The sequence below is a fragment of the Thermobia domestica genome, chromosome 4 (assembly GCF_964235325.1).
Source record: "Thermobia domestica chromosome 4, izTheDome1.hap1.1, whole genome shotgun sequence".
NCBI lineage: Eukaryota > Metazoa > Arthropoda > Insecta > Zygentoma > Lepismatidae > Thermobia > Thermobia domestica.
The window spans coordinates 311,463,094-311,470,812 of NC_137457.1; the positions used below are offsets into that span (position 1 = coordinate 311,463,094).

A 7,719-nucleotide genomic window follows, 5' to 3' on the forward strand; every position below is an offset into this window, starting at 1 on the left:
ATGTAACTCCTGAACAAAGAGACTCCTTTCATTAGTTGATGTAGTGCAGTAAAAAAAATCAATCCTAACGTTTAGAGTTCGAGTGGCTTAGTGGCAGAGCGTTCACCTCTGGGGTCCTTGGTTCGATCCCCACTCGCACCACGTGAACTTTGTGGTGGACAAACACCGTATGCGTGGTTTTCTCGGGATTCTCCCGTTTCCTCCAACTTTCTTCATTCCACCGTTTCATTCATTTCTCATCATCACCGTCTCCTTTAGCCTAGCCGGCATAACAGTGGAACTGAAACTTAATTTTATTTCATTTCTAGAATTCCACTATAGGAACCTTTATGCGTATAGGATGTCCCGGGAGGAAGGATCAATACTTTAGAAAATGGTAGTATGGATGATTCTAAGCAAAAATGTTGATATGAATATGGGTCCTAATCTCAACGGTTTGAAAGCTACAGGTCAGTGCATATTTTAAGACATTTTTCACTAGGCGATATTAGAACTTAAGAGCAGCTTGCATCATGATATGAGGTATCAAATTATCAAATTACAGATCTTCGTAAGGCCTCGTTACACGCTAACATTTTGTGTCACTCATTCAAGTCGAATCGCCTAGAATTAACACGTGAACAGTGAACGTCACACTAGTACCACACTGTCTATAATATATTTTATAAAGTGTGACACTGTCCTTAATGTATCGTTTAATGGTTAATGGCTTAATCATTTAATGGTTACTGTCGTATTAAAACCTTAGTACTTCTAAGTTCCATATTTTTTTATCTATGAAATTGACTGGTATTTGTATGAAATCCAGCAAGAATGAAATTCAGAATATTTAAAATGAAATAATGAAACATTAGCATAGTAGAAACAGAAACTACAGTAACTTAAAAATAATCGATTAGGTAATGAAATATCAGCATTGCAATGCGTTAACATACATTTGACTGAGAGTGAAGAAAATATTAGAAAATCCAAAAATGGATCTTCAAATCAGTGGAAGACAAAACAACAATCTAAATCAGGGCTGTCCGGTAGGAAGTCCATATGTCGTAGAAGCAATTCTGTGTGGCTCGCAAATGCCCCAATGATTTGTCATTTAATACAATATTACATTTTATTGACACTTTATTTATTACTTTTTTTAAAGAGTTTAACAACTTGCCTCGCTCCATATTTCCGGTTAACATTGTTATTGCATTGCGGATTTAAGCATCATCAACGATACACTACCTAAGCGGGATCCCCTCAACTAAGTTTTAACTAAATCTATGGAACTCTTAATCTAAAGATGACAAACAATATAAAATACCAAAAGTAATCACGATGGGCCAAAACAAATGCTGAAAGAGAAGTAATGTTTAGAACAATGATTCGCATATAAATCAAATTCAAAGGTTTTATTTACCAAATAAAAATTTCGAAATAACATCGATCTAATACAACACTGAATATTTTTCTACATAGTCTACCTATTCTTTCATTCTTTGATGGCATAACAAAATTTTGAATATATCAGATACACATAGTTTTGCATTTTTCGGAGAAAATATACAAAGCCTTTTGCATATAACAGATGTGACAAGTGCGAAGCAAAATTAAAGTAAGCATATAAAGAAATAGATCCACGTATTTAAGTAAAATATATATTATTATTTTATGAATTTAACACAGGTACTGAACTCTCGTAAACTTATGAATATATCCCATGAATATATGCATATGAATTTCTTTTATTCATAGTAAATAGTGAATAAATACGCGTAAGTTTGAGAACTTCTGTGGAGATATCAGAGCATCTTTACTTAGTAATTACAAAATGAGATCATGTTCACTAAAATTGGATATTGACGATATATTTAATTTTCTGTATGCAAGTTGATGCTTTTTGTTATTCTATACCATATTATTAAGACTTTCCACACTAAAAGTGAGTTGGTGATCACGCACTTGACGGGTAAAATATAAAACGTCACCACTCCGCGCCCCAGTCTGATAATAATCAACAGAGCGAAGGCTATGGAGAAAGAACATCAAAATTACCGTTGCGATGTCATTTTACTAGCATCGCTGAGTCTGAGTAACGTATCTGAACACCTTATTTTCAGATTACAATTATATATTCCATGGTGAAGAAGTCATCATTATAAATTTAGCGACACTGAATCTAGTCAGCTAATTGCAGTGAAGTCATTGCCTTTGGTCACTAACTACTAGGCTATACTTGATGACATTTAAAGATCACATATAATAAAGTACCTTGGCGCACTATGGCTGTTCAGTAGGCGACACTAGGCGACATGGCTGTTCACTAGGCGACACTTTTGTCGCCTAGTTATACCTTATTTTATGCATTGCTACAGGTTGTGAACCGTTTTTGACTTTATGTTGCTTATTGATCACCCAATATTTACTATACAGAGGCGAGACATAGTGGATTTGAAAGGTGATGGAATGACTTTTCTATCGGTATGCAACATGTGGCAATGGTCTCTTTGGAAGAAAAGTTATTGAGGGATATTTGAAAATCAATGTTACCATCCAATTTCTATAAATAACTTTAACTTTCCTAAATTTCCCTCAATACCTTCTCTTCCAAAGATACCACTGCTGCATGCTGCATACCGTTGGAGAGGCTATTTCATCACCTTTCAAATTCTCTATGTCTCACTTGTGTAGAATAATTACAGATTGAACAATACGCAACATAAAGTCAAAAGTGGTTCACAACCTGTAGCTCTCAAAGCATTGAGATTAGGACCAATGTTCATATGAACTGTTTTGCTTAGAATCACCCATACTACCATTTTCCCAAAATATTGCCCCTTCCTCCTGGGACACCCTGTATAAGTTTTGCTTTTCGTACTTTCGTTTCTATGGATTATAGCACACACTTCTCTAGTTGTTTTCATAAAACTTCTTACAAGCTACAGAATCTGGCTCAAGACCCTTGACAACTACACTACTCGGTTACTACTCTATGATTTTCTTTCCTTTTCTTTTCTTTTTTTATTTTCATTGCCAAATTCGCGACACAATAATTTTAATATACAAAATGAATCAATATTGCATAACAGCATAGAACTATAAAATTATTTTAGAAGAGGAATTCTCTAAGATTATTTAGAATAACTTATTCAGGCATCAGAAGCAAGAATGGAAAGCATAAATTGTAAAATTAAATTAAATGAAATCTTTAAGTTTTACGTCCCAAGTTTCTGCTAGTTAGATTAAAGGAGACGGTGATGATGAGAAATGAATGCAATGGTGGAATGAATCAAGTGGGAGGAATAAAGTAAGAACCTCTAGAAAACCCACGAATACGGTGTTTGTCTATCACAAAAGTCACTTGGTGCGAGCGGAGATCGAACCAAGGACCTCACACACCAGAGGTGAACGCTCTACCACTGAGTCACCGTGGCCCCTGGAAAACAGTAAATTGTGTATTTAAAAAACCGCGATGACGTTTCATCTTCAGAACTGTCGCACTTTAAGGTATCTGCTCAGTAAACTGCCGAATGTGACTAAAACTTTATTTAATGCCCTCCCTGCTTTGGCGCACGAGCCTGCAGTTTGAATTTTCGGTGGAATGGTATTGAATGCAGTACGGTGGTTTGGATCCCAGATTAAACTAAAAGGTCCAAGTCTCATGTAGCCTTTGTGCTGAAAGCGAATGCTAAACGTCAACAAATATTCAACTTTATCTAACACAATTACTAAGTGATACGACAGGATAGGCACATAACTATTAACAGTAAATAAAAATTCTCATACATTACAACATCCAATAGCACAAAGTCTACGAATGGTTTCGATGCATTCTTCAACTCTTCCTCAGCGCTTTTGCTACACAAAATACACAATGTGATGGACAAACAAAGAACGTCATATAGATATTAGGGCGTACAACGGTCAAATGTGTGATAACCTTGTCGAATGCTAGATTTCCAAGGAAACAGTTAGATTTCACCTGCATCGTATAGAAATGGTATACAGTCAGCGGGAAAAGTTCTTTTCGTTTGATGAAATTAGGTTCGTAAATAACTTCAGAATGGAAGGACAATTTGAGTAGTTTTCAGTAAATTTACATTTTATTATTATTATTATTATTATTATTATTATTATTATTATTATTATTATTATTATTATTATTATTATTATTAGTATTAATTATTATTATTATTATTATTATTATTATTATTATTATTATTATTATTATTATTATTATTATTATTATTATTATTATTATTATTATTATTATTATTTTCTGGACGTTCCAGCCATATCATCGTTATTCCCAAAATAAATTTTACCAAGCGGAAAGAACTTTTGTCACTGACTGTACAAGTTGAACAAGTGGGTACCCCCACACACTGTCAGCAGCCAATAAGAAACGAGTGACAGTGTATTTGTCGTTGCTGTTTTAACACCGCAACATATTTGGTCATGTTCACGAGGGACGAAAGGTGGATCAAGGAGGCCTATAACACTCCCAAGCGTCTCAGACATGGGTTGTCATCAAATAAATCTGTGTCTCACACCTCGAAACCACTGCTGCACCCACACAAAATCATGCTCTTTGTCTGCTGGACTAGCGATGCATTACAAGCTCGTACTATCACGCTACACCATCAGTGCGGACTTTACTTGCAGCTGTTGCAACGGACACAACATGCAATGCAGCAGAAGCCAGTGTTGGTTCATCGTAAGGGTGTGACAATTTGAGATCACACATAGCAAGGACGACCAGGGATATCATTCAGCAACTTGGCTGGAGATACTTTGCCACAGACCATACTCGCTTGATCTTGCCCCATTAGATTACCAATTGTTCCATTCCCTGAACAACCACCCGCGTAGGAGACCATACGACAATGAGGCAGATCTACGGCACTCAGTCGCACTCTTCTTTGCGTCCAAGCCCCCGAGTTCTATCGCTAGTGCATTGCGCAGCTGCAAGAATGTTGACAGAGGGTGCTAGATGGCTGATGAAGATGACTTCAAGATCTAACGCTAAGTACCATGCGTTGTATGTGTGTCTGTTTCTGACGATCACGAACGGCAAGAAATTTTATTGATACCTTGTATATTTGGATTTTCAAAAGCTTTATACGAGGGCCATTCGGAAAGTAATCACCGATTGGTTAAAAAGAGAAACAACAAAGTAAATACGAAGAATTTACCATATACATCTAAAAAACCTAATTCTTTGCTTTATTTTTCAACATAGTTTCAATAAACATTCAAGTACTTATCATATCTCTGCACTAGCTTAGAAATTCTATCAGCATAAAAATCTCTCGCGTATGCCTTGAGCCACAGTACTTCCTGTAGCCTAACCTCTGTGTCACTACGTCATATAACACAATCCTGGAAATTTGAGGGAATTATCGGAAAGCTCCGAGATTGTGAAACGTCCATTTTCACGAACTTTTTTTTTTTTTTTAATCAATGTTCTGAACGAGTTTATCAATTAACACTGATGGCCTGCAACTCCTCTCTTAGTCATGAATGTTCGTTCGTCCACTTTTAAGTGAACGAACCCATTCACGAACGACTCCTTCACTCATCACACTTGGTCCATACAGGGCAAAAGTTCCCGATGAATAGCTGCTGCCAAATACTGTTTTGCCGTATAGAAAACGTATAACAGCTCGCACCTCGCATTTGGCGAGGTTTTCTAATGCAGCAGACATTTTGAGACGCTACAAAAGTGGAACTAGTGATCGGACAACCATCACACTACCACGGCTGGATGCAGACTGATCTACTGCGCGTGTCTGTGCGAAGATGGTAGTGCTGTCCCCACTTCTTCATGCACAGTGACCAATCGGAGGTTACTTTCCGAACGCGTCTCCTATGTCTAGTTAAACCATAAAATTCTGGAAAGTTTTGTATCGATTTCATTCTTGTTTCAAGGGATAGATGAAAGCATGCGAAGCCACAATCTGTGTGTATCAAAGATAATACGAAGGCGAACATACTACTGCAAACACAATTTTGTGTGTGAACGAAATCATGAAATGAAATTTCTAGATCTATAGGGCCTATCATGATTATGCCCTGAACGTTTGAAGAGGTGGATGATTAATGAAATTGAATAAATGTAAAAGAATTACTTGAATGAGAAACCACGGGCTCGATTTTATCATAAAGGCCGCGACTGCTCATTGGTAGAGCGATCATCTCTGGTGCGTGGGTGCCTGGTTCGGTCCCAACTTGCGCCAAATGAATTATGATAAACACCGTATGCGTGAGTTTTCTCGGAGTTCTCCCGTTTCCTCGTACTTTCTTCATTCAATGATCATCATTTATCTCATATCACCGTCTCCCTTAGCCTCGGTGTATAATCGTGCCGAAGTTAAACTTTTAAAAAACTAGCATTGCCTGGGATCGAATAAAGGACTCACGCACCAGAAGTGAGTACTCTGTCACTGCACCATCATGCTCTACATTAAATCATGGACGTACAACCATTATACAAATAATGTGGGACATTGCTCCTGTTTTGCTATTAGGTTTTCTTTAGTGGACTGAATGGAATATTTTTAAAATTCTAATTTTTAATTTAACTTCTATGTATTTCACTACGACATGGAGGCCTACGTTTAGTCAATGGGGTCGTTTTATTTTCGAAAAAAAAAAAAGATAAAATTTTGCTTATATCTGTTAATATTAGGTTAGTTTAGGGTAGCTTAGATTAGGTTTGGTTACGTTAGGTTAGGGCTAACTACTGGCATATTTGTATTCATATTCCTGTATTTGCATTTCTCCCATTTTGCATTTTTCATTCGACCATACATCTAGTACGATACCATTCTTAAATGACACAGAAACAAATTACAATTCCGTTACTCATTTCTCCTCTAAATCTACTTTTTGCACACTTCTGGACCTGTTCAACTAAATAGACCGATGACTACTACATGATTAACACACACACACACACACACACTTACTTCAACATGAACCATTCAATGTACATAACTTACATGTCTATACAGAGCAGAAAGGTTAGGCTATGTACAGTCAATTTTAAGCTTACTTCAATCAGTTTTTAGTATCTGAAAAATCTATCTTTCCTGCGATATAGGACCTACTCTCTGGTCTTGTCAAATAATGCGTGCAACTTGAGAATAGATTTGTAATCAGGTATCACATTGAGGATATCCTGTATCTATTTTTGTAAATTCCTAGGTATCTATTTTTTGTAAATTCCTATAATTTCTGAAACAATTTTTCGTTCATGCTAGTCTGTTCTATGTATATTTTATTGCCTATTATTCAGTTTAAGATATAGGCCTACATTTACAAGAAAAAACTGGCTAAAATGAACCTGTGCTTACTTTTAGCATTAAATTGTAATCCAATTTTCACCAAAGTAAACCAAACTCTGCCCAACGAACCTTCTACTAACCTATTTCAAACTCTTACCCAGGGTACGTTACGTGACATAAAAACATGCCACATTTGACTCTACAGTTGAGCATGTTAAAAACAGTGTTGCCAAAATATTGACACAGGAAAGTCTTTAAACGAAATATGGAATGACTCGAAGTTGGGATTTTAAAAAATAATCGCTAAAAATTAAAAACACAGTGCTATAAAATAATTATATCATATAATTTTTAAAAGTGTACAAAAATTAAAAGCTCATAAAGGAAAAAATCTAATACAGGTCATGATTTCAGAATGTTTTCGCAGGTTGAACGGAGTTTGAATAAA

General features: G+C 36.1%; 1 protein-coding gene across 2 annotated transcripts in view; it reads right to left on the bottom strand.

Annotated features, from left to right (window-relative positions):
• Positions 1–7,477, bottom strand: part of LOC145684313 (host cell factor-like) — a 44,429-nt gene extending 36,952 nt beyond the window's left edge. Inside the window, exon 1 of one of the 2 annotated variants that reach the window (XR_014131274.1) lies at positions 7,341–7,477. The gene's annotated coding sequence lies outside the window, so the exon portion shown is untranslated. The remainder of the gene's footprint in view (positions 1–7,340) is intronic. The other variant, XM_081756498.1, reaches the window with a different exon arrangement.
• Between the last annotated feature and the right edge of the window lie 242 nt (positions 7,478–7,719).